We start from the raw sequence: 25766 nt of genomic DNA on the forward strand, positions 1-25766 counted from the left end.
TTACTCTTTCTCCAGGTCCTGCCCCAGATTATAATTCAAGCCTGATCATGCTGACTCTCTGCTTGGCAAAAGCAGAGATAGAGAGAGTGTATAAATACATTTCTGTGATGTATGATAGTTGTTTTACCCTCTGCATAGAAAATTTCCCATTCGATCAGGCAGAAAACACATGGTAAAAAACATTTGGCTTTGTACTTTTTCCCCACCCTGCAAAGGAGAAAAGCCACAAAAGTGTTTGGAGTCCAGTTTTAAGAAGTGAAGATATGACATTTGTAGTGTTGTTTCTTGAAACTCTGTTTCTTGCTTGGCTTTTACATGTGTTTCTGTTATTTGGTTACCCCGTTATAGATTTTTTTTTTCCCTCAATATTGTCCATGAGGGATCAGCAGCGAGGAAGAAAGCTGCTGGTTATTCTGTAGGGGCGAAGCAGACACAGTTCACTGGAATCAAAGGACAAAGACAAAGCAGTAAGCCAGGTGGTACCGCTGTCTCTCAGTCCGATGGCAACAGCCATTAACATCAGACAAGGGTCTGTGTGGATGTTTTTAAAGCTGAAACCCTCTACAATGTATATTTTTGTATGTGGGTGTGCATTGAAATTTGAAGTAGTCGTCTACTACCTTCACAGGTAACCACATCCTGATTATCTGGACACAGAGACATAAAAATAAATGGCAAGGTTAAAAACACATGTTTCTTATGATTTAAGGTCTATGCTGGTATTCATTCAACCCAAAGACCAAAGAGATAAAAATAGCAACTGGTACACTAATCAAAATAAACATTAAGGCACCTGCAACACAAAAGACATTTGATTAACTGGTCAGAACTTGACGCCAGCGAAATTAGAAGCAGAGGAAATTGCAAGGACTTAAAGGTTGGCTCTAGTTCCCATGGAAATAAGTAGCTAAGAAGCAATGTCACTGGTTTAAAAGGGAGCAAAACTTAAGTCCAGCAAGATCCTGTTGTGCTGATTTTCACATGGTACTGTGACCAAGGTGGGAGAAAGAAGCAGGTTTGGTCTAGTGCAGCAGTTTAGCTCTAGAAAAGCATTTGCAAAACTAAGAGTGCAATGAGGACTATGTAAACACACGTCTTCTGCCAGTCTGGCACTTTGCTTTCCACCTTCAGCCATGTCATAGGCTCTTTGTTGTTCCAACCAGTCGTTGCTTTTTCTCCTTGAGCTCATCTGTTGCAATTGGGTAAGCAGAGCCCTCCTGCCAAAAGGGGCCTTCCCAGCCATGCCCTGGTTATTGCTTCACCCCATCCACGTTTTACCTTGCCCCATTCCAAGAGAGACCTACAGCAAAGCTTGGCAGTATTTGTTACTGAAGGAGAACAACCAAAGCTCTGACAGCCACCTTCTTTCTTGAGAAACCTTGAATTTCCAGCTTTCTTCTGAAAAAACTCTTCATCACAAATTTCACAGAGCTAGGTCAAGGGATGGGGGTATAATTCCATTTCTTTCATATCTCAGGGTCTGTTGTTATCTGACATAAAATATGGTTTACCCTTCACTAAATGCAACTGCAAGTCTGAGATTCAGACATATTTATGTGGTTTAGTGATATTTGAGCTTGAAATGTGTCAAAACTAAAATTCCTCATATAATTAGGTATCTTTGTTGCAAGTCCAATTAAAATAAAATTAAAGATAAAAGAGAGAACATTATTCTACCTTATCAAAGCAGGATAAACATTCAAAACTTTTTCTTAGGAATCTATGCAGAGCCATTTTCCAAGAAAAGATCACAAGAAAACAAAATTCTTTACCAAACAGAAACTGTTAAGTGTCTGACATCAAACCAAAGGACTTAAAAGATGTTTTTCTTTAAAAGAAAAAAAAAACCAACAACAAAACCCAAAATGACATCCTGAAGATAAGTGGGCTGAACAAACCCCAGACAGCGTGCAATTCATCACCAAGCTCCAAACCCATTGCCTGTCAAAAATGGTAACAGCTGTCATTGTTCTTACCCATTTGAACTATCATATTTCACATTACTGTGGAGATTACTCCGCAAGTATAAATCACAAGAGCTTTATTTTTCTTGCTGGCCTGTTAGCAAGAGAGCTGAGGCAAGACATCATGCCTTGCACTGTAATCTTTCACTTCAGCTGCCACTCTGTATTGATGACTCTGCTCGGCTTGTTGCAACACCAGCAGGGGACATGCCGGAGCTCACCTGCAAATGAGGACCTTGTTCTTGCAATAAGCACGTTGTGGCTGAGCCTAGAAACCCTTGGGTTTTTGTGCTGCGTGCTCTGATACTGACCCGATGCAGAGCCAAGGCATGACTGTCCCATAGGCACTGGGAAGCTCCTGGCAGCACTCATTAGGACTCCAGTCCTTCTGCTATATGAGCACTGGGATGGTACTGGCGAGCCTCCATCACCTGGTAGCCATGAGGGTTTCTCACACCACACAGATTCCAACCAGCTGGGGGAAATCACGGCTGTGTCTGCGAGCCCATTTCTGAGATATTCTGTTGCTGCTTCAAAGCCACAAAATAGAATATTAACTGCTGCTACCTATCTTAATCAAAGGCACCACTGAGTCATAACTGGCCTCACCAGGCTTGGATTGGACACCTGATGGGACTCTACTTTAGGGCCAATAAAATTATGATGGATGAGTATCTTACCAAAAGAATAATTTATAAATAGCTTGTACAAAGCTCTGAGAATAAGTCCGCTCTGGCTGAAACAATTTTTTTCCACTTTTAAAAGTTGTAGCATGGATACTCTGAGCGTATTCGTTACCACAAAGCTGAAAATATACGCATACCAGCAGTCTTGGTGATTTCAGAAGCTCTTAAGGGACCCTGTATATCTCAAGTATCATTTTCTAGTCATGTAAATATCAAAGGGAGAAAAATCAAAAAAAATCCCACCCTTAGAAATAAAAAAGCAGAGTCCAAAAATAGGTTAGAGTGGTGTTTTTGCTCTCATCCCACAGACGAGATATGGAACGCTTTTTACATAGTGCTTTCTAAAAAGATACTGAAGCAAGACATTGAAGCATGGGACTTAGTGACAAAATGAAATGTAAGCAGTGTCACACACTCTGTGTTATTAATAATGTGTTTTCTGGAGTAGGTGTAGATTTTTAAACAATGCCATATATTTTATTAGATGTATGGTACCATGTATTTTATGAGATATATGGTACTGACACTGTCAACTTCTACAATATAAACTTCCCTCTATTTTCATTTTCCTGACTATGTAGATAAATAGATGCAGGTAGGTTTCATCTGATGTAAACAGAGGGAACTTAGAATTCATGAAGTTATGCAAGAGGCATAAGACTAGTGATTTTGAGAAAATGTCTAGGTATTTCTGTGTCCCACATTAAACATTTTGTCTGAGAGTATTTCAAGGCCAAGGATGTTCCACTTTCTGAAATGAAGCTCCCATAAGATTTCTCAGGAAGGCACTTCAGATTAGTCATTGCTTTTCAAAGCTTTCATTTCAATAACTGTGTTCACTGTAACGATATAATTTCCAGTGTTTGGTGATATGAAAACATGTTAGGACCACGACAGTCATCTTTGCCCGTATTTTACTGAAGTATCTATTGTAAATGCTGACTCAGCTGTTGATAGCTGCACCTTTTGTAGACGCAAATGCGGTCAGAAGATGCTCAAGTATACAACTGTTCCTACCATCTGTGCTCAGATAAAACAGATTCAACGATGGCTTAGTCCCTGCAGGGCTTGACTAGAGTCAAGACCCTGCCCATGGAAGGAGCAAAGGTTGCGGGAGCAGCACACAGATCGCACGGCTTGTACGAAGAAATGCTGAAAGTGTGGCACTCGAGTTCCCATGCAGAGTACAGAAACTGTACAAAGGAACACAGACCTACTGGGACGCATTCTTTTAACAGACACAAGCATGAATCAAGAAACAATTAACTGTCACACGTGCACCAACACTTGTGGAAGACTAGTCAGTCACTGTCCTCATCTCATTTGAATAAAGAGCATGAAACCAAATGGCCATGCAGAACAAATAAGGAAGCTTCTCTTTAGAATGGGCAGGAAGGAGACAAGTTGGACACCTTGCAAAACTGACTACACTGTCTAATAAAACCATTTTTAGTTACAGATTTTAGAAATTTAAAACCCCAAACTCACTTCAATGCCATAAAAGTAGGAAACCATGAAGCAGGAGACACAAACAGAAGTGGTAAAACCCATCTAGAAGCCTAGGAACTATTGAATTAGGACACGATAAAGTGTATGGAAAACAAAACATTATTAGACTATTTTTCATTGCCAACAGACTCTCAACCCTATACTATTTACGTATATACACTGACTGAACATGACAACTTTTCTTAACATTTCTAACAACTTTACATTTAGCTTCCTTCCTTCATCTTTAGCATGAGAACTAAAAACTATTCATTGTTAGAGTGCCATCTTCAGCATTTAAAGTAAAAATAAGAAACCTTTCTATCAATAAAAATCAAGAAATATATTGTGTTTTTCTATATTAGAAAAATCATCTCCTTTCCCAACAGCATTGGAGTGATACGTGGAAGTTCTTCATACCTGGTATGAAGAGTGTATTATCAGAATATGTTATCTATATAAATACATAGCCCATTTAAAGGCCAGTTAAAATAGCCTTCAAGATATGCCTTCAAGATAAGCTCTTAGGAGACAAGAATGGCATTGGAATTTCTTAACAAGAGAATCAAACACCGATGCAGATTTACTGGATAAACACTTAAATGTTCTGATCAAGGATATCAACTGAAGAAGCAAAGTCAATTGCTTGGTGAAGATGCATTGCAAATGGAAATTAGGGAGTAATCTGTTTCTCTGGGCTGACTAAGATGAAAAGGAAAGCTGCAATCACTTGCAATCTTTGGCAGGGTCAATCAAGACAGCTCTTACAACTGTTGTATGGTTCAAATTTTTAAATTTGCTGTTTAAGAAGCCCAGGGAAGTATACTTGTCATTCACTCAAAGAGTGAAAATGCAGCCCTAATCTGCTGAAATCAGCGCAGCAGGTATTTGTAAATAATGAAGAACACCTGGTCCAGCCAGATATATTTTGCTGCTTTCCCATCATTAACACCATAGATTTGCGTGGTTGTTTGGGTTTTTTCTCCCTGATATTCAAAGTATTTTACAAGGAAAGTAAGTTGAGCTGCATTTTGAATACAGGTGGGCAGAGACAGATAAATGTAATAATTTGCTCCAGGCTTCCTGAGTGAATCAGTTGGTAGGGGCACAAAATGTCCCCGCGGTTCCTCTGCTTCCAGCTCTGCACTCCCCAGGAGAGGACAGCCATTCCGAATTGAAAAGCCACGTAAGGAAAGCTAAAGGCATTGTGAGCTTGTACTTCAAAAATTAGTGGATTCTGAACTTTATTGTAGCCTCTGGACATCTAAACCAAAGGTTATTCACATGTATTTACTTGTACAACTCCAGTCTGGGAGGCAAAAAATCCCCACTGAAATAGTTTTGAACTCCAAATGGAGAAATTACAATGATTATCACTGAATCAGAATCTGCCTTTATCTACAGTGGTACAAAGCTGAAGTAGTCAGATCACTGGATAATGATAATTACTCTGTTAGTGTAGGAATGTTTTTGCAGGGTTATTCTATTATTGTAGGAACGTGGCAGAATCTGGATCTACACTTATCTAATAAAACCCTTTTGCAGAACCATAAATTATTTTCCTAAATGGTTTATCTTGTGCTTTAAAATATATTATATGCAGCCAACTTGTCTACCACATATGGTATTTAGTAATGCAAAGGAACTACTCTGTCATAGTTCTTCAACTTATTTTAAGAAGTAATATGCATTTGACAATAACATATACAGAGGAAAATCCATAACAATATATACAGACAGCAGTTTACTACAAAGCACTGCAAAAGCATGAAACTAACTAGTCACCGTGGTAAAAAGCACTGACACATCTTGTTCAAATATTGGCTGATTAACTGAAGGAAATGTTTCCACTGAATATTATTAGTTCAGTTTTAGTAGCAAAAATACTAGGTGATAGGCATCTTATTATCTTAATCTCAAACTGGAAAAAGAAGCTGTGCTTTTCCCGTCAGACATGGGCATGTGTATACCTTGTGCATGCCTGTTAATGCAAAAAAACTTGAAAAAAAAAAAAAAATAAAAGGAAGAAAGCACAGAAGGGAAGAAAGCTTCTGTAAACAGAGCAGAAGACACAAAACATCCCCAACCCATCTCTGTCCTCACTCCTCTTACCTTGCATTGGATACAAGCAATTCCAACCTTAATAGTCCTGCTATGTTCTTCCCCCTAACTTATCCCTAATGTTCAGCTTGCTTTCAGAGTTTTTATAGTCTCTGCTGTAGGCTACAAACTCCAATCCCTGCCTTTGCTTTCTCTTACATCATTTCTAAAGATTTTCCACTGATCCTTGCCCTAAACCTTTCTCTGTCCTGCACTCTCACACACATACTTGCCTCACATTTGTTATATTTATTGCTCTGATCAAGATGATTAGGTTAAAATTAAAGGTCTAGGGTTTTGTGTTGGTTTTTGTTTTTTTTTTTTTTTTTCTTTTTTCTTTCAAGATTCAGACAGTCATGGGAGTAGAAAGATTTTCAGCAGCATCACCATTCCTCTAACCTCTCACTTTTGCAAACTGTAATACAGAAACTTGATGTCCTGATTTATTATTTTTTTGAGCTTTATTTCTTTGGGACAACAGGAATAACTTTAGAAGGACGGCATTAACATCAGGAAGAAATTAATTAGTGCATTTTTACTAGACCAACACTATTGTGAGATAAGCATTAGAAAAGGAGTGTGTTTTGTAAAGCAAGCCACAAGAACTTAAGTCTTTCAGACACTTCATTTCAGTTACTGAAATGATTGTAAAGTGAGCTATGAAGCTGCCTATCTTCTCTTCCCTGGCGGTACCAGAAGACCTATTTCTTCCCCTGTTTGCCTCACTAGGATACGTCTATCTTCTCTCTTGCCCTCTTTTTTTTTTTAATCTCAGTTTTTAATTGATTCACACAGCAATTGTAGATCCATTTGGGGGTCTAAAATTCCAACCTGTGCAGGCTCCTTAACAGTTAATTCATAGTGACTTTATTCTCTCAACAGATAGGCACAGTACTGTCAAAATAGTTTTCACTCCAACTTGCCAAAAGCTCTTCCTACAAGCAACTGACAGTAAAAGCAAATTTCAAATGCAGCTTTGCAATAAGTGGGAAAAATTTGCCAGCCAAGGAGCAAATGCTTTGATTTCAACATCTGTCTTGATCAGAGTGATTAGAGAAAGACAAGAGTTTAATCATATTATCACACAGCTCATTTCCCAGATGAAGATGGCCACAGAATTTTGCAGAGCTGACTTAAAGTGCCAAATCAGGAAAGTTCATTGCAAAGCATGTTTTTGCCACACTCCCTGACTGAGGTATCAGAGATGGGGGGGGTGGGGAAAGTCAATGGAGAATGAGAGCCTGGTTTTGATCATGAGCACAACACAGATGTACAGCCCCAGAGAACAAGGAGAGGCAAAGCAAGTAATTCTACAGCATCTCTCAGTGCAGGCAGGTGTAGGACTATGGCCTAGCATAGCGCTGCAGAAATACGCATTAGCCACGTGCGCACCCACCTCAGGCTGGAGCAGGCAGGATGGGACTGTTGTCCATTGCAGGGCAAAACAGGACAGGGATGGCAGCTGTAGAGGTCCAAATGGGCTCTGTGGACACTACAGCCGCAGCAGAACCAAAAGAGCAGAGCTAAACAATGCCAGACGGCTGAAACACAGCTAAAAACTCTACCACTGGAGGAGAACTGGACTATGCTCCATTTTACAGTGCTGCCTCTGTTTAAATGGAGGCTTCTTGCTAGAAGTCCAAGGACACAGCAGTACTTGCCTGATCTGTATAAAACATGTAAGCAGGATCTCAGGAAAAAAGAGAACTATGATCTAACCACAAGATATTATTAGATTTATGGGGTACATCTGCCACATATGACCAGGAGGTGTTGCTGACCAGCCACTGCAGTTCTGCGTGCTCAGTTTCTTTTTTTTTTTTTTTTTTTGTGTTGGAAAGACACAAGGCAGAACTCGCAGGCATCTACTCCTGTTGGGAGGTTTTTCCAAGTCCTACCTCAAGCTCTTTAGAGCAGGACCTCTGTAAGGCTCCATTCTGCCACCACATTTAGCGTTGATGAAGCTGGTAGGAGGCATGGCCTGTGCCACAGTGAGTAAGCTGATGACAGACAACCGAATGCTGGTAAAGTAGGCATTTCAGTATTTCACAACGCAGGGTGAAGCCTGGAGGATGGCCAAGACTCAGCCAACTGAAGCTTAGCACCTCACAAGAGTGAGTGTGGTGGTGGGCTGCAGAAAAAGCAGGAAGAGAAATGCAGCCATGTTGTCGTCATCTTTGACTCGAAGAGGATGTCTAAGACCTGGTGCTAAAATTCGCTTTTAGGCCCTCCAATGATTGGTGATCCTATAACAAAGCTCCAGCCACTTTTGTACCACCTGGACCTACTGTGAGGTTGTAGTTTTTCCTGTTAGGTAAGTAATACACACTTTTTCTATTTCCAAATGAATTTATCACCGTTCTCTTCCTACAAAATCATACAATCTAAAGGATTTCAGAAGTGGATGCTGATAGACACAACTATCATCATCTCTGACTAGGTGTGAAAGACTCGTATCTGAATAATAAGCCATCTTCATGGACTGCTACTTGACCTTAGAATAGAACATATGTTACCAGCACACTGTTTTTTTATGGAAAAAAAAAAAAAAAAAAAAGAATAGAGTGTTAGTGTTAACATTTAATTTCTTGCTCTGCATTGACTTAGATTTAGCAAGAACTTATAGATACCTTTTGGACAACTTCTAGAGAAGGCTAAGGAAGCTTCCCAGATAATGAAAAAAGTATATGGTGGTTACTTAGCTGGCAGACTGCACAAGGAACAGACATCCTCAATGCTACTGTGGTTTAATTATACTTACAATATAACTAAATTAGGGCAACCAAGAGTTTGGAAGGAATCTTTATTGTCTCAACCATAAATGAATAAACAAACATAATGTGATTTTCTCAACTATGAAGACAAAACCAAAGAAAGCAGAGGAGGTAAGGATACAAGCCATGATGCTCTTTTTGTTACCATCCAAGAGAAAGACAAGCTTGCCTCCCTGCCGCCCTCATGCTCTTGCAATTATTTTCTGTAATTCTTTCAATATTTTTGCAAATCAATTGAGTTAGCTCAATGTTTTCCTTAATTCCTTTCATAGACAAGTTCTTATTCAGAGAGCAGGAGTTAGCAAGGGTTCACTTGTGTAAGTGTTGAGCAATCTTGCTCTTCGTCAGCCTTGCCTCTGGAAACTATATTTGGGTTTGTCACACCTCGTCTTTAAAACCTTAGGAATAACACAGGAATATGGTGACACATGAATATGGTGACACGCACTTGCTAGTTTTGCTGCACCATACTTTTAATCTTTTTCTTCCACTAAAACATGTACCAGTACTGTTACGTCACTGTGGTCTCAGTCACAGAAGTCAACCCCTTCTGTCTCTAAGTTGTCCCAAGGCAACTCCACCTTCCAGCCTCTTCAAATTACATCACCCTTTCCACTGATCACTGATTGCTCACACAAGGTTGCATATTTGTCATTTATAAATCAACAAGAATAGTGCGGGGTCCAGAAAGCATCGTGGACAAAGTAGTAGACCTCTCATCATGAATTTTTAATTGAGCTGGCATGGAGTAAAGGCGTGTGACTTGATACGTTCTGATTGCTACGATTATTCAGAGTTTCAGTGCATCATTAGAAATAGTTTAGTACTGGGTTTAGCATGGGAAATAAAGCCAACATTGCAGCTAGAAAAAGTGGATTTTTTGTTTAAGTTTTGAAAGTTTTGCCCCCAAATTCCAAGAAATAATCCAAGAAGTGTTTTCTTTTCAAATGAAAACCCTAATTTATTTTTATTTTTTTATAAAGAGCTGATCTCCACAAGTCAGGTGCTCAGCTGATACTGATTCATGTGGCTCTGAGATAAACAACTGACATATTTCAAATTATGATGCCTTCAATCTATTTTTATTTCTTGAGACAATAAACTCTCCTGATAAAATTGGCCCAATTCTAACACCAGTCTGAAAGTGGATTACTGTTCCACCAGCCTAACCAATACCCAGCATTTTATAGCTCCGTGACTGGTTCAGGGAGAACGTCCAACATCACTTTTGTGCACGTATGCTCATATCTTGTCTAAAGAAGGGGAAACATTTTAAAATAACCACCACAAATTTTTAGTCAATATATAAGAGGGAATTTCAGAAACCAAGCTGATTTCCACCTATTTTCATATAGATATAGAGAGCCAGAGAGCAGATGACTCACTGTAAGACAGAACTACGGAAAAGAGACCCTGCATTAACAATGTGCACACAGGTTTTCCAATTAAAGGTACGTTCTACCTTGGAAGGAAAAACTATGTTAAGACAGTCATTTTAAAATCTGCAAGCTATCAAAGTAGCTTTTGCTGTGTCACTTCCATTTAAGATGACTCCTTGCAGCTACATAGATGTTGAGAAGCAAAACCCACTAAGTGAAGGTAGCATATAAAACTGAAGACAGTAACATTCTTCAGGAATGTTAGGCTTCCTACTAGCAGTTTCTATATATGTACTTTTAAAAAGTCCTTTGTGCTAGAATTAAGTGCTTGTGATAGGAGCTGGGTCATGACATCTAAGAATCCATAAAAAGCACTCGCAAAACAAAGCAAAAATCCCAAACAAGGACGGTTTATTGAAATGCAAGCTTTTTTTTTGTAACAGTCACGCTATGATGCAGAAGGATGTGTTTGGAAATGAAAAGGACAGTTTATCTTTTGTGCCATGCCATTGGCTCCCAGCCCAAGATGGCTGTGAGGAGTGAAGATGGCCAAGAAGAGTGACAGGGCCTTTTGTGCTATGGATACAGGGGTCCACAGGCTAACAGACGAGAGGCAATGAAACCATACAAAGGGGTCTCAAAGTACTAAGCAAATAGTAATAATTCTGGGCCAATATGAGCCTGATCCTAATTCAGACTGGCAACACATCAATTAAAATCAGTGGATTGTGTTTCCATCCCCTCTAGCTACGCTACTTGGAGTCAATGCTAAATATAAAGATAACAAACTGAGAACCAGCCCCATCTTTCTGTGCCAAGAGGGAAGCGAGGGAGAGGTGCTGGTGTTTTCACACTGCCTCCCTTGTCAAAGACACATATCCTGATGTCGCCTGTCACTGAAATAAACTCTTTTTGACCCATGAACCCTTGTAGCATGGCACATAAAGCACAGAGCAGCAAAGTGTGCATCTTGGCTGCGGAGCACATATTTCAGCTCCAGAGCTAATTACCAATGTGGTAACGTAGCACAGCACTGAATGCACAGCAGCAACTTAAATTCAAAGACATGCTCACAAGAAGAAAAAATGTGTCTGTCCTGAAACTCTGTCCTGACTTCACACTTTTTTTTTCACACAACCGATCACCGTTTTCTGTGCAGAGCTGAGAAGTAAATGGGAGTCTGGTTCATTGGCAGCAGGGGAAAGGCTATGGAAGAATTAAAGAAAGCAGCTAGGCAGCAAAATGATGACAATGGTCTGGGGGAAAAGGAGAAGGTGACTGACATTCTTCAGACAGAAACCAGTGGTGTGTGAGCTGGGCAGGGCCACGCATGGACCGCTCACAACTTCAGAGGGTGCTGCAGGAAATGTTGCTGCTGGTTTCTTACCCGAGATGCAGGTAGAGGAAGATGAAGTCATGTGAAAGGTGAGGCTGGGCAGCTGTTTCTCCCTGGAAGCAATTCCTGCACTAAATTATGTTAATAAGAAAGGTACCGTCCCCCCATTCCTGGCAAGTCCATCTCTGGGATGGGACCATTCTGTGTTGGAAGCCAACCAGAGCAAGCTGCTAGTGTAAACCTGGGAGGTTAGAGCAATTGATGCTGACTGACTTGATTTCCTTAATATGTACTTAATGTACTTAAATGTACTTATGGATTGGTTCCTGCAAGGAACAGCCCAAACAACTGCTGTTCTAGAAACGATCTCTGGTATTTCTAAGAATTAAAGATCTCATGACAGTTTGTAAATTCATTCTAATGCTTGGGCCAAATTCTGCTACATTACTTGGCCACGTTTCCTCTATCACTTCAACTGGACAGAAGTCTTTCCTTGGTAGACTCTGCACCTTTCTGCAACAAAGCTGTAGTTTGCTAAAAAGCTGCAGCATCGCAACTGGATTAATCCAGGATAAACCAGTAATCATCTTCAATTACAGCACAAGCATTAATCAGTCAATCACCGCCCTCTAGAGGTGGCCACATTGCGGGTAGAGCTGCTTTGGGTTTGCTGCAAATGAATCATCTGACAGACCGAGCACTTCTGTATGCGGCAGAAGGAAGGTATTTGCTGATTAGGGTCGATCCGCGTACCGTTACAGGAACAAATTACTGAGCGCTGATCGTCAGATGCTCGATTATTCCTTCCCTCTCTTCCCTGGGAGGTCACCCAACTTGCAGCATTTTGCATTCGTGTATTTTGCAGTCATGGTACTGCAGAGAGGAGTGAAACAGACAGATAGCTAGCTAGCTATATGACATAGCTGTAATAGAAAAGCAGTACAAATAACCCCCAGGCTAACTTCTCTTTTCTTACAGCTTATTTTTCTCAAGCAATGTGCATAAACTAAACCAGTGGCACAATTGCATGAATTAATTGTGTCCACACAAGCTGGATGTGTTGGTGTGACAAAAGCAGCAAGCCTTTATGTATAAACGCAACTACGCATTCTCATTTCTTTCCCTTGACTGGAATAGCCAAGAAGTTTTAAAGGGAAGATTATAAAGAGTGATGAATAGCAAGTAACGCACTATATAATCAAGTGATTAATATACCATTTTTGGTGTGCAAAGACCTCGTTTGAATAGGTGAGTATTTATTTTAGGAGAAACTTTACAGTACAGGGACTTAGCGCAAGATCCTGGAGGCAGGAATAGCTTATGGCCAGGTTTCCCCAGACACGTCCTCTTTTCCAGCTGGAAATTCTGTCTAGGTGGAATTCAGCAATTTTTCACATTTTCTTCTGGCAGGCTGTCCAGATGCGCTGGCTTGCCTGCATATGGAGGGATTCTCCAGGTATCCACACACACGCACAGACCATCTGCGCGTGTGTAGCCCAATACCTGAACATATATTTCCATTGGCAACATCTAATCAAAATAGAGCAGATGTCCAGGATCCCAGTCACCATTTTATTGCAAACATTACCCTGGGATTCAGGAGAGCTGTGTTCTGTTACAGAATTGCAGCACAGGGGAGGCTGGAAGGGACCACTGGAGATTGCCTAGTCCAACACCCCTGCTCAAAGCAGGGTCAACTTCAGCAGCTCGGTCAGGGCTTTCCCCACTCAAGTTTTGAATACCTCCAAGGATGGAGACCCCACAACCTCTCTAGGCAGCCTGTTCATTGTTCAGCCACTGCCACAGTCAAAAAAAAAAAAAAAAAATTTCTGATGTTTAAATGGAATTTCTTGCATTCAGTGCTCATTGCCTCTCGTACTTTTACTGGGCACTACTGAAAAGAGTCTGGCTCCATCTTCTTTACTCACCCATTAGGTATTTATACGCATTGATAAGATCACCCCTGCTATGCAATCCCAGCTCTCTCACCCTCTGCTCATATACCAGATGCTCCAAGATGTGGCCCTTCCAGTAGGTCCACACCTCTCTTTTTCTGGGGAGCTCAACACTCCAGGTGCATGCACACATTAGCAGCCTGGGATGCTGTTTGTTGCAAGAGCACTACTGGCTCATGGACAACTCGTCCACCAGGATCTTCAGATCTCTTCTAAAAGCTGCTTTCCTATGTAGGTGCATGGTGTTAGTCTCAGCTTCGCTTCTGCCTTGACTAGATGACCTTAGATTCAGTTCTCTGGACCCTACTGTCCACAGTGTTGATGTAGCATTGTGGCCTCCTTTGTAAAGAGATTTCAAACTTTGGTTATCTGAGGTGTTACTTTCATTTGTCCTTCATAAGTAACTATCTTAACCTCTGGCAGCACATGGTCACTCATATTGACAATGTTCACTTCCATGTGGGTTCACTTCCACTTATAGAAATCACTGTCCTGCTGCCCAGGTGCCTCATATTTTATTTAATTTACTTTCTCTGCTGCAGTGTCCTTCCTTCAGGAGCTTACACACACATACACATTATTCTACTACACTACAGGTCTAGAAACGGAGACAGAACACTGAGCACTGTGTAGTATCCTATTGCCAGGGGCTATAAAGTCCTGTTCAGAACATTATGACATGGAAAATGCCCTTTCATCTTACCAGCTTTTTTCCTTCTGTGCCTGCTGTATCCTAGCCTAGCCAAGAAGCCAGGAGGAAAGCCTGATTTTGCTCCCATAGGGAGCGCAGGGCAGTGAACGTTATCCAGTCCCTTCTGCATGGAACTGAACAATTTGTGCTTGATTAAAACTGAGAGACTGCCAACTTCAGAAAGCTCAAGCTCCTAACATTGCCTGCTTATTCTTGCTGTATATTTCCTTGTCCTTCTCTGCATCGTGCCAGCCACACGGCCAGATCCTTCCCCTCTGCAGGCCAAGGTTTGTCTTTGATGAGGATCTCTGCTCTGAGGCAAACTGGATTCCTGAATGTTTATTTTTCTATCCCATTTGAAGTTACAGTGTCCAAGCACTTTGGAAATAAACAATGATTCATATATTTTCACCACACTTTCAGGGGCAAAGAAGTACAATTATCCCCTGCCAAATTTCAAAGCCTAGCTCTAAAAGTGCAGGTTTGTCACAGCTTCGCAACATAACTCTTTCTCTAATCATACGCCACAGAAAGCAGGCTTGTACCATGCACAGCTTTAAGTCACTTTAACTATAGGCATTGCTGCTGGCATACTAATGAAGCTGTATAAATCATTATTGATTCATGTGAGCAATGTAATCCTCTGGGCTTCAGTTACTCACACCAAGCTGGGCTATGTCCAAAACCCACGTGCTGCCCTCCCTGGGACGTGGCTGCTCTCCAGAGCCTGCTCAGCGCCTCTCCCTACCTGTCCCCTTGTCTTCACCTCCACAGAGGGCCTCCGCATCTTACACAACGAGCTTAGAAGAAGGGACAAAACCACCTTCCTTCCACTTGGGCGGCCCCAGGTGCGAACCAACTGGATCGCGTGTGGGAGGAGGTTGGCCCTCTACCTCCGTAAGGGCAGACATACTGGATTTGTGCTTACTTTACAATTAGACTTGGAACCCAGGAGCAAGAACGTAATATAGTTTCTTATGTAACCATATATTTATTTTGGTTACGTGCGGCTTCAAGACAAATCTAAAATGGTGCTGGACCGTGCTGCTGCCCTCAAAAGAAGTTTGTCAGCAGAGTAACAATAATGTTCTGCTTCTGAAAATGATGTGCTGGGCTTTATGGTCAGCTTTTAGGTTTGAATGCTTTTTTTCCACTTTGATATTTGAGCCCTCCCCTCAAAGCAAATCCTTCGAGTGTGTACATGGCTCTCCAAGCAATGGTCATGGGAGGACATAGACAAGCACAAAAAAAAAGATGCTGACGGCATCTGAAAATGATTTGCAATCTCTCAGCCGCATGAGCTCAGCCGCATTAACATAGTGATTTAAATACCGTGGATGGCTTTTCTGATGTTCTTTTAGAAATTTCTTATTGGAATTATTAGGCATCCAAAATATATTTAAAACCAACCAACCAACCAACCAGTGGAATGAAACGGAGCAGATAATACTGACTAAGCACTCCAAGCCCCATCTTGCAGCCCCAAATCAAGCACGTTGCCACCAAGCACAAAACTCCAGTGACCAGACAGGAGAGGATCTGGATCTGGGCTACTGTCACAAAGATGGGACATTGCGTCACAATAGGATCCTTCACGGGTCTGAAGCATCTACACTCCCCACAGCCCAGCCTCACCATAGCAAAGCCTAGTTGTCTTTGGGAAAAAAATGACATTGTGAGGTTTTCAGTGCCTTGCACATCAGATGTGCTCAAGGCAAACACAGAAGGAGTGGCTGACTTTTTTTGTAAATACTCTAATAAAATTACAAATAGTAACAATACATGATAAATAACGCAAGGAACGTTTTGAACACAAAAAAGAGGTGGGTTGCTAAGGCTGCCGCTAAAAAGAGCCACAGACCCTGCACGCTGCCACGGATACCTTGGTTCTGCTCACCCAGTGGGGCAGAAAACCTGCCCTTGGTGGTGCCGTGCCATGGCTCCATAGGGCTGGGGCATGCCAGGCTGCTGAGCAGCACGGGACTGGTTGCACACAGACACTACTGGCCACGTAGCAATGCCACTGGTGTAAATCCCACAAAATGCTTGGAGACCTCCAATGCTGTCAGGAGCAGGGAGCGCCCGTTTCATTGAGAGATGAATTTGGTTCTCACTAGACCGAATAGAGATCCAACAATGGGAAAACATCCAGCTACCAGCCATTCCTGGTCTTCCCATCCCAGATAGAGGACTGGCTTCTATTCAGCCAGGTTATAAGTGGAAAAACTGCTCTCAAGTCAGCAGCCCTGATAGCAGAGAGTGCTGTCATTGCACTGAAGTCAGTGGAGCTGTCTGTGATTTACAACAGCACAAAAGAAACCGAAGCCTGGCTGCACAGGCAGAACGGAGAGAAAAATCAGACCCTTCTTCTTCAAGGCATTTATCACAGGCAACCACGACCTGAAGCACCTCAATCCTGCCCTTCTTCCATCCCTTTTTTCCACCTGGTCCTGTAAGTTCCTCAGACCAAAGGCTTTCTTTTATTATTCAGTGATTCCCCCCCCGCCCCGACTCCATCTCAAGCAAGTCCCTCGCTCTGCTGCCACTCGGACAACGCAATGTAAGCAGCACCCCCTCGGGAGCAGCCAGGGTTAACGAACAGCACTTGACACTGAACTGCAAACATCTCCCTTCGCCTGTTGTCTGCACAGGCTCTCAAGGCTTCAGGCAGCTGGACACACCAACCAGAGACTCTCCCAGGTTGTTTTCTGGGGGCTCTGGGAAATTCCCGGTGTCAGAAAAAGGAGTTTAAGCTAAGCGTACAGCCACATGTTTCGAAAGCAGGGAAACCTCAGCCCGGAGCTGACAGTGACTGACGACTGTAGGTGCTGCGCGTATTCGCTGCTCCTCATGTTACCCAAATGTAAGGGTTTTAAAGTGATGTTATTAAAGCACCACAGGAGTGCAAAGATATGTGTAAACTGAGAGGATAATCACCATGCAAGCAGAGCATGAGCTGTTTGACTGTGTTGAAATTATGTTAGTTGGTATCCCTCTAATTTGTCACATGACTTGATACACTAAAAAAAAAAAAAAAAAAAAATCATGTTTTTATGCTCTGGATCCATGACAATTGCTTTTCCTGCAGCAGACAATGATTTGTAAAGTGACTTTTCTTATTCCCAAACCACTCAAAATTTTGCAAATTGGTTTCCACGAACTAGAAGTGGTTTAGAAATAGCCTTGGCTTGAGGACTGGCTCTATTATGGGGCTTTTGCTGCCATGACAGCTAGCTGGAGGAAGATAGTTATTTCTAAATTACTCTATTTTTACATTAATATTTCTTTTAGAGCAAAACAGCAGTAGAAGCAGCATTATTTCCGCTGCTTGCTCTGAAACAGGACTGGTTCCCAGGAACCACAACTTTTCATCATCCGATCATAAGCATCCCTGGTCATTTCATATGGAAATATTTCTACTGCCTCCCCAGTCCCAAGCCCTGGGCTCACTGGGGGGTGCGGGGAACAACCCCTTTTCTCCCCTGTGCTAGGAACTGGCAGCAGAAATATAACACATTTTACAACAGACAGCCTTGCATGGTCAAAACTCTACAGCCCGATATCATAGAATGGTTTGGGTTGGAAAGGACTCAACCCCCTAGTTCCAACCCCCTTGCCATAGGTAGATGAAAGGGGAGAACCCATCCTGGGCTGGGCTTAAATCAACAACCTTTTGGTTAACAGCCAAATGCGCTGACCAATTGCGCCACAGAGACTTCATAGTTATAATTATCTTTGTAACAAAAAATCATTTCCTTCTGAAAATAAAAGACCAGGGTGGCCTTTTTCACGACACTAGCAATGCTTCAAAAAGATCAGGCTAGGAGTTCTCATTTCCCAGCACCCATCAGCTGGCTATGAAATGGTGATCACTGGTGCTCGCCATAGCTTGGGGCTAGATTTGAATCCACAATGCAGAATTTCAAATTGCAATACTTGACTTGCATATCTAAGCCAGGAGCAGTGATACTCAAACCACAGGTGTCCAAGCTCAGAGGGGTTGAAGAACGTTTTTGTGTGAAGCTCTACAACACAGATTGATCCAGACCTGTCCTGTCCCTGTCCAGTTCAGCCACATTCTGTTTTGAAGGGTACGGAAACCCTGAACAGAAACGCCTGAAGGAAGGTCCCCTTGGCCACTATCATGGTCCCTTTGCTCCTCTTTTTCTCTTTTGACTGCTCGCTGCCTGCTACAGTCAGAGCTTGACTTTGCAGCACACTAGAGATGGCAGCAACAGGGAAAGCCAGGAGGTGCTGCCCATCCTATACCCATCCAGGGTGTGACACCCCACTGTGTGCTGAGCACTTCCCCACCTGCAAACAGACCAGTTTAGACTGACAGCTGTGACACCTCTGGATTAAGGATTAGATCTGACATTTTCAAGGCTCTTGTTGCAGTAGCAGGGACCCAAATTCAGTGTCTTCTGAGTGCTCTGAGGACGCAAGCACTAAAATGTCTTGGTCATTTCACTGGGATCGTCACACTTCAGGAGATGGAATGTGCAATTTTAAGGTTTTTAGAGAAATCGCAAAAGTGATTTAATAGCTCACTTATAAAATTTAAAATATTTGTCATGAAAAGAGAAATCCAACGGCTTACTGGGGGGGAAGCAGGAAGAGGGGAAGTGAAAAGGTAAATAAATCAGGAGAGGCACAAGACCAAACTGTATTCCAAGCACACACAGTGGAAAATGCAGGCCAGTGCCAGCAGCCTGATAATCCAAATTCTCTTTCTACACACCGACCTCTTTTGAGAAAAGGAAAGAATTTAAAGGAGCATAAATGATAACTGTACACATTCTGGAAGCAAACCTAAAAGCGCTGCCAGGAAATATCACCCTTCTAGTTACAGAGCCATTAACACATTCCCTTCCCCTTCCGCCCGGGCAGCAGAGCTCACACCTACTGCGGGAGGGAGGGAATGCTCCTTGCCCTGCACTGCAGTCAGTCCTCAGCACAGCAGAAGGATGGACACTAAATCTGAGGGGCAAACATGGATTACAGGACTGGCAGGATAGAGGTACAGGACTGGGAAAAGCCACTGTAACACACTGAAAGTCAGCAGCTTTCCGGAGAGCACGCCAACAGGGCGAGCATCTCAGCACGGGAGTTCCCAGCAGACAAGGTGCAGGTCACTTGCTCCTTCCCCTCCCACAATGAACAACAAGCACTGCTTTAGAAACTGCCCTCCAAAGAGCTAGGAACTAAGGAAATTCTCCTAAATGCTTTTTAAAAATCACAAGCTTCACCCCTTTTGCATGCTCCAGATGGCTGTGGTAGCGACAACAGATTCACCACAATACCAACAGCTAGATCCACAGATAACATAAATCTGCGCAGGATTTATTTTCCCTTGTTCTTCATACAGCTACATCCCCACACACGTACCCTGCATTACGCTTCTCCTTTTATGCTGTTCAGTACCTCCCACTGGCACCAGCGAAATGAAAGTCATGTTTATTTTGCACACCCACGTGTTCAGACACTTTTTCTGGCCAGCTTACACACTGATTAGGTCTGATTTGCACAGGTAAACAGGACTGCAAAATCTGTCCCCAAAATTTCCAATGGAGGATATTCTTGCCTCCCCCAACTTTGTATTTGGCCTATTTGCTGTAGTTCTTGCAGGGCTGAGGTAGTGTCAGCATCATGAGCAATGAACTAAAAGTTCTTTAGTGCTGATGAAAAGCCTGAGAAATTAACTAAAAAAAAAATCAATGGAGATATTCCAGATGAGGGAGGTGTATGGCTCAACAAAAATAATGGAACAAAAAACACCCACAGATGCAGGAGAAGATGTTGTCCAGATGGTTAAGCTAGCCTGGGGTCTGTCACGAACACATCCCTTAACACCCATGTGAAAACCTTTTGCACTGCGGCTTTAGCCCGTGACACTTATCTTCCCTGTCACTGGCCCAAAAGCGCTGACTTTGTTGGCTCATGCCAACTTTCACCGGGTGAAAGCTTAACCACTGGATTTTACCTAGAAAACATGCTTGGGGGGATGTTCTGCACGGCTACCCTGAGTACCACTGCTAGCGAGCTCCAGAGCGAACCCCGCCGGCAGGGTCAGAGGGCTGACTACAGGGGGGAGGCTCGGGGCAGGAAAACTGGGGCTGATCCCCCTCCACGGGGACAGAGTGATGGACACACAAGCACAGGGTGAAGGATAAAGTCACAAAAACAAGTAAAAGGTTTCTTTTATCTCACAGGATTATTTTGGTGTTAATAGCTTCTCTGTCCTCAGTATCATTTACTTTGGTGTAACTGAAATGAAGATATGGTCCAGGAGAATTACAGGACTCTGAGAGCAGCTGAAATCAGAGGAAACACCACTTTACTCCACCAGCTTAAGCAAGTTTCCAGTGGGGGAAGTGAGCACGAATACCCCGAAAGTGGAAACAAATCACTGTACAGAGCTGCACAGATTTTCACAATGACTTTAAATCAACTAAACTTTCCAGCAGCTGAGAGTTTGGCCAATAACCTCAGCTGGAAGCCAAGCCAACCTATGTCAGGCTGGGATCCTGCCTTACAAGTTCTCTACAAGTCCTGCACAGAGCGCTAGACCCACCTGGGCCAAGTGTGACAGGTATGCTGCTGTCGGGATGGAGTCTATAGCCAAGCCAATAGCTCCGAAGAGAAAAGAGAGATTTGGCTGCAGCTGCAAAAGGAAGGATACACCAAGTTGGGCGTTTAACCATCAGCCTTCTTTGGACAAGTGCACCTGGACTGGAGAGGGTAGCTGGTGGGCTCTCCCATTTCCGCGGCGAGCAAACATCTGCATTTAATGAGCACACTTTGCTCAGATTTGTCTCTCAGAACATTAATCCAGCACAACAAACAAATGAAAAGCCCAAGTTACCAGCCGTGGGCCTGCTGAAACCAGGCCCTTTGGCTACTTCAGGGGGTTTACTAGGTGCGTATAAATAAACATGGAAGACTCCAATACTGCAGCAGTTTAACAAAGTGCTAGAATCCCTTCTGAAATGTTTATGAGGTGAAAATAAGTAAGCAACCTCTGCAAAACCAACTGACATTTTTCAATTTATGAGGCTTCCCATCTCGCAACGTCTATTATTTTACATGAGGATTTTAATTTAAAAGCTGCCTTTCTGAGCTATGCTGAGATGGGAAGGCTGCTGGGATTCTGGGCTGACGTCCCAGGAACCGCAGTAGATTGCCTGGTATTCACAGTCGAGTTTTCTAATAAGGCGGTGCACATTTCCAAAATGTCACTGCACAAGTGGCCATTGGTGGAGTTATTTTAAGGCAGTGGTTCAGGAAGGCGCTTAGACGACTTGTGCCTGTTCCTGAATTGACAGACACGCATTCCTTAAACTTTCTTAAGACCCTGCTGCGAAGAAAGACTTTAATGGCAAAGACAGCTCCACGATCGCTTACTGGAAGAGATTTTTATCACTTGATTTTCTCCCCTTTGTACTGGTGTCAATTAGAAAAAAAAAAAAAATACTGAAATTCAAGGAGTTAGTCCTGGATGAAAGCAGACTGAAGCCTGAACTAAGCCATATAAAGCAGCTTCTGCCTTACAGCAGTGGCATTTTCCACTGATAATCCACACAAGAATAGAGGGAAACAACGAGGTGTACCACCTCTATCTGTGAAAGCTCCTTCATCTCCCTTTCAAACACCACACACTCAGGGACAGCTTTGAGATAGACCCATTACAAGTGCAGTCAGCCAGGCTGGTGGGTGCCATGAACAGTGTTTATACTGTCAGGGGCTTCTGAAAGGCGTTACCAAAGAATCTCTTCTGCTCCTTGCTTTGAGGCTCTGAAAGGCACATACCTTCATTCCACCATCCCTCAGCTCCTCTCTGTGGGAATCGGACTTGTTTTTTGCCTTGATTTCTCTTCCCTGAGCGCTTTTAAAGTTAGATTTAATGCTTATGGAAGTTGCTACTGTAGGGGATTGATTTCCTTTTCACTACCAGAGCTGTGCAAGATCCTTCACACACTGCTGCTAAGTCTTTGACACAGATGCTCAAGAAGGTCAAAATGTTTATGTTCCCTATGTGTGAGGTCAGGAATCTGAGGAACCTCCATTTATTTCCACACCTCTGGCTAAATAGGTGGTCACACTGCTGCTGCCTGCACGGCTTTATGCCCAAAACAGATAGCAGGGCTGAGCAAGCCAGGGCAGAAATGAGAATGGTATGTCCTTGCTCACACATAGTTGTGTGATTCTGGGGGACAGCTAAAGCCCCAATGAATGCATCACCCAGGTCCTGCAGTTTGCAGGCAGGAGTTGCAAGCACTGAGGCACGGAAGAAAGCAAAATACCCTAACGGCCGTAACCAAGGGATGATCGGAGCGTGCTGCAGTACAAAGGCAAAACCCAACCAAATAAAAATTGTTTCTGAAGGGAACAGGTCCACACCCTTCGCAGGCAGAAAGCTAATTGACTTCACTTACGTGAGCATGCTCTGAACGAGGGCTGGTGGTGTTCCAAATGAGACACTGCCTCTCCTGAACCTCCAGCAAGTGTCAGCGGTGGCACCACAGCTCCTTCACACGGGGTGGCTGCACAAGGAACATGGACGGTGCCAGCATGGACCTGGCTGTCAGGAGCACTGTAGTCCCTGCGGAAGGGATTTCGTGGGTTCCAAAGGGCTCTACGAAGAACGCCTAATCTTCTGAGACTCATGTTACTAAGTGACTTAAGAGAACAGAACTTAGAACACACTGCCCAGCAGAGATCCTGTGCGTGCTGGTATATCGTGAGACACTACCGACACAAGGCTGAGGAATTCCTTTTTTCTTACAACTAAATCTTCTCCAATTATTTCCACTGCCTACTGCCTATTTTTGCATTACTTTGGTACTTCAGAACCTTGTCCCTGAATTGAGACCCCATTGAGTTGGACCCCTCTGAAATTAGTCATAGTTTTCCCTAGCTATGACTAACCCAAATAAAATAAAGTTAAATCTGCAAAACTCTGCAAGCTTCCTATTTGTCCAGTCTCCCAAGAACTTAATATGTTAAATTTTAGTACTGAACCTTGAGGTATCCGTTGTCCCTGAAGACACATTGAAAATAATTTTATTTCTTTTTTTGTCCATTACCCAGTATTTTATCATTCCTTCCTGACTACTCAACTTCAGTAAGAACATTTTGTGACTGACTTTGTCATAGGACTAAGGGTGCTGTAAACAAATCAGATCAGCTAGGCCTCTTTTAATTATTATTTTCCAACACAGAAAAGGTAATTCATTGTCATTTATGGAAGAAAGTGCTTTACAATGTGCTCTGGTGCCTTTCTCATCTGTGTAAGGGTAAACCTTGATTGTCCTCTACTGAAGATGACAAAAAGTCAGAAACAGTGAAAGTGTAGCTTGTTACGTGTTCTTCATTCTCATGGAAATGACTACAAGAGATGCGTGCTTTGGAGATTGAAGACCCATGTCCCATCTGCACTCGAATTCTGCGTGTGCAGAGTCACAATCAGTATCAAAAGGACGCAGCAGCAGTAGAGGAGCAAAACCCCATCAGGACTTCCCTCACACCCCCTGCCTGTGCCTTGCCACCCTACACATTTCTTCTCGGGTAATTTATATTCTGCTTCTTTTATCCCACGTAAAACAAGCTTCCTGCCTCCCCTTATCCCTGTTTCTACTGAACTTCAGTGAAATTTGTCTCTCTTCTGTTCTCCCAAGAAATTTAACAGAAAGAGACTGATGAGTGGAGGGCAAAAATGACACACTGAAAGGCGAAACAATAGCTGCTGGGACTGTAAAAGGAGACCCTTCGGACTATTTTCATTCCTTTTCTAATAACTGGAATCTCCTACTTCTGTTATTATTGGGTTTTGTTTTAAGTTGGGGAAAAATTATCATCTGAAGGAACAATGCCTCCTGGCACACTTCAGGATTCCCTCTTACTGGCAGCCTAGGATTGAAGTGTCCCAGTGAAAGCTGCTGAGAGCTGACAGTTGCCTCTTAGGAACTTCTGAGAATCCCATCTCTAACAAAGATATCCACTACCTTTGCAGCTGGAAAGGTTAAACTGACTCAGCAAAGGAGCTATTATTCTGGAACAGATTTAACACAGGATCGGAGAAGAGGAGGCTCAGTTATCACCACTAGGGCAGAAGGTGGTGGGTGTGCTGCCGTGCAGTCCCTCCTCCTTTATCCAGGTGTTGCTAATTCTGCCTGACAATCCTACGCAGGCAAGCCAAGTGCCACAGAAGCCACTGGGATCCTTTCATGTCGGACTATCTGGAACAAGGAATTTCTGATCTGTGAGAAATTCCAACATTTTGAAATTTGTTTTTCTTCCAAATATAAATGAGAAGCCAAAATTCCATGGGCTGTGTGGAACAGATCTCCTGGAGAGGAACAGGGGGAAGGAATGGAGAAGATTAAGAAACTTTATTTTGAAAGAAAAAAAAGAAAAAAGTTCCTGCTGATACTCTTTTTTGATGAGCTTTGCCACTTATTAACTTCAGTGGGGAACAAACCAGAGCCCAGAGAAGACCCACAAAATTCTGCAGCTCACTGGGAATCTGGGAGAGATGTATGAAAAAGAAGCAAACAACTATCAGTCAAGGTTGACAGCCAGAAGCACACTGATAAATAGGTTATTTTCAAATTGGTCATACATTTCAAACAATTCATGTATATTCAATATTTACAGACAGCTATATAACTTCTCAAGGGGTCCGGCAAAGCACGCAAGTACGGTTTTCAATTTCAGAATATGTATCCCCACTGAAAATATTTACTCAAGCATGTACAGTTAGACATTCACTTAATTGCATTCCTGGACTAATTTCTATTCATTCTTAACCCAGGAACATCATTTTTACATCTGATACAACACCCTACTGATTTCTAAGCAAGTCTCACTCGCAGTTTCAGTCAGTGGTGGGTCTGCTCTTTAATTCTTCAGCCAAAATCTGCTGACCCTTGGTATCTAAAGTCAGCCCTTTAAATAAAGGAGAAACTTTAAAGGTGAAACTGAACGTCCCCAGTTTCCTTAATCGTTGTTGAGCATCTGCTACGTTCCCTTTTACACGGCCCATGAAATTTTGGGATGCTCATGGGCATAGCAATACACAATTTCCTGACAATCTTGACTCCCACTTCCTCTTTTTTATTATATGGAGTGGCTAGAGCTGCTCAAAGAAAACTGTTAAAATTGCTAACTGGAGAAAAATAAGCTTTATGCAATCATCTAGAAAAGAAAGACCATAGTGACAAAACAGTTTGCTACCAATAATCAGATATGCAAAGTATTAAGGAATGATTATGGAAAATTTCAGATGAAGGTGACAAGATGGAGTGTCTGGCCAGAAAAAGGGCAGATGACACTGACTGTCAATAAATGCAAAGTAATGCATATGGGAAGAAACAATCTTAAATACTTCCAAT

The 25766-nt window shown here is 42.6% G+C and overlaps 1 protein-coding gene across 3 annotated transcripts in view; it reads right to left on the reverse strand.

The window, feature by feature from the left end:
- Window positions 1-25766, reverse strand: part of OSTN (osteocrin) — a 69751-nt gene that overhangs the window by 8781 nt on the left and 35204 nt on the right. The window contains exon 1 of one of the 3 annotated variants that reach the window (XM_054206559.1): window positions 6251-6296. The exons of the other annotated variants lie outside the window; for them this stretch is intronic. The gene's annotated coding sequence lies outside the window, so the exon portion shown is untranslated. Of the gene's footprint in view, window positions 1-6250; window positions 6297-25766 lie in introns of those variants that run through there. 3 annotated transcript variants of the gene reach the window in all.

The sequence above is a fragment of the Rissa tridactyla genome, chromosome 6 (assembly GCF_028500815.1).
Source record: "Rissa tridactyla isolate bRisTri1 chromosome 6, bRisTri1.patW.cur.20221130, whole genome shotgun sequence".
Classification (NCBI taxonomy): Eukaryota; Metazoa; Chordata; class Aves; order Charadriiformes; family Laridae; genus Rissa; species Rissa tridactyla.